We start from the raw sequence: 2,609 nt of genomic DNA, 5'->3' as shown, positions 1-2,609 counted from the left end.
GAGGTGATGGAGACGGGGGAAGGGGGCGTGGGGGCTGGAGGAGGTGATGGAGACGGGGGAAGGGGGCGTGGGGGCTGGAGGAGGTGACGGAGACTGGGAGGGGTTGTAGGGGGCTGGAGGAGGTGGCGGAGACAGGGAGGGGGTGGAGGAGCCGGGCGGGGGGAGGGGGCGGGGTTGGGGGCGGGGGCCAGGTGGACGTTCGGAGCTGCAGTGTCTGGAACCTGTCGATTTTGTTTGGCAATGCTTCAGCCAATCCTGGGTCCTCCTGTTGTGGGAGTAGTTTTGGTATTCTTGTGTGTGTGTCCTGATGGGGTGGTAGGGATTGTGGGAAGGTTGGGGGGTGGGGGGGTTCCGTCAGACAGACGAGAGCGCGATACCTTCTGCTCACTGGGGGCAAGTTTATCGTTTCCTCTTTGTTTTTTCACAAAGATTGACAATGGGGAGCCATGAGAATCCGATCGAATTCCTGCAGAATTATCTCCAGGACCATCCCCAGATGGAGTGCCCCCTTTCGTTACAGACGTTCCTCTCTCCTGGGGAGCAGACGGTGAGTGGACAGTCTGCACAGTCAGGCGTTTCCTTGTCTCAGTATGTTTCCGAGTTAGTGCGGTGGGGGTGAGGGGCTCAGAGGGGAACTTGCAGGGGGCTGGTGTTCCCATGTATCTGCTGCCCCTGTCCTTCTAGATGGAAGTGGGTCGTGGGTTTGGAAGGTGCTGCCTGAGGATCTTTGGTGAATCTCTGCAGTGCATCTTGTAGATGGTACACACTGCTGTTACTGAGCGTCGGTGGGGGAGGGAGTGGGATGTTTGTGGATGTGGTGCCAATCAAGCGGGGGCTGCTTTGTCCTGGATGGTGTTGAGTTTCTTGAGTGTTGTTGGAGCTGCCCCCATCCAGGGGCAAGTGGGGGGGGTATTCCCTCACACTCCTGCCTTGTGCCTTGTAGATGGTGGACAGGCTTTGGGGAGTCAGGAGGGGAGTTACTCACCGCAGGATTCCCAGCCTCTGACCTGCTCTTGTAGCCGCTGTGTTTATGTGATGAGTCAAGTTGTGTTTCTGGTCAATGATAACCCCCAGGATGTTGATAGTGGGGAGGCAATGGCCTAGTGGTATTATCGCTGGACTGTTGATTCAGAGACCTGGATAATATTCTGCGAACCCGGGTTCAAATCCCGCCATGACAGATGATGGAATTTGAATTCAATAAAATATCTGGAATTAAGAATCTAATGATGACCACGAATGCATTGCCAATTGTCGGGAAAAACCCATCTGGTTCACTAATGTCCTTTAGGGAAGGAAACTGCCATCCTTACCTGGTCTGGCCTACATGTGACTCCAGACCCACAGCAATGTGGTTGACTCTGAACTGCCCCCTGGGCAATTAGGGATGGGCAATAAATGCTGCCCTAGCCAGCGACTCCCTCATCCTGTGAATGAATGAAGAAAAAAATAATTATGATTGAAACACCATTGAATACCAAGAGACAGTTTTTAGATTGTCCCTTATTGGTGACGGTCATAGCCCGGCATTTGTGTTATGCAAATGCATTGCACAAATGTTACATGCTACTTGTCAGCCCAAACCTGGATAATGTCCAGATCTTGTTGCATGTGAACACGGATTGCTTCAGTATCTGAGGAGCCACGAACGGTGCTGAACATTGTGCAACCATCAGTGAACATCCCACTTCTGACCTTATGATGGAGGGAAGGTCATTGATGAAGCAGCTGAAGATGGTGGGGCCGAGGACACTACCCTGAGGAACTCCTGCAGAGATGCCCTGGAGCTGAGATGACTGACCTCCCACAACCACGACCACCTTCCTATGTGTCCTGTATGACTCCAACCACCGGAGAGTTTGCCCCCGATACCCATTGATTCCAGTTTTGCTCAGGCTCCATGATGCCACACCTGGTTGAATGCCGTCTTGATGTCAAGGGCTGTCATTCTCACCTCACCTCTGGAATTCAGCTCTTTTATCCATGTGTGAACCAAGGCCGTAATGAGATCAGGAGCTGAGTGGCTCTGACGTCACTGAGCAGGTTAGTGCTGAGCAGGTGCTGCTTGATAGTGACTCCTTCCATCACTTTACTGATGATCGAGAGGAGACTGATGGGGCGGGAATTGGCCGGTTTGGGTTTGTCCGGCTTTTTATGTACAGGACATACTTGGGCAATTTTCCACATTGTCGGGTAGGTACCAGTGTTGTAACTGTACTGGAACAGCTTGGTTAGGGGAATGGAAAGTTCTGGAGCACAAGTCTTCAGTACTATTGCTAGGAAGTTATCAGGGCCCGTCGCCTTTACAGTATCCGGTGTTTCCAACCGTTTCCTGATATCATGTGGAGTGAATGAAATTGGCTGAGAGGGGGAAGTGTTGGGGCGGGGGTTATGGGGGCGGGATTGAGGTTAATGGGCGTGAGGGATTATTTTGTAATGTGGTAGTGTTTCCTGGAGGTTGATTTGGGAGACTCAGGGATAGTTTTGTTGTCGATGTGACTCATGTTCACTGCAGTGACCGTACAGACTCTCTGTTCCAGTTCCAGTCGGATTTAAAGATGGTTTTAACGGAAATATCCCGCAGTTTGGACAGACACGAGATCCCGAGG

The sequence above is a fragment of the Rhincodon typus genome, unplaced genomic scaffold, assembly GCF_021869965.1.
Source record: "Rhincodon typus isolate 14 unplaced genomic scaffold, sRhiTyp1.1 hic_rhity00000075, whole genome shotgun sequence".
In the NCBI taxonomy this organism is placed as follows: Eukaryota; Metazoa; Chordata; class Chondrichthyes; order Orectolobiformes; family Rhincodontidae; genus Rhincodon; species Rhincodon typus.
Note: the sequence above shows the minus strand (reverse complement) of the source record.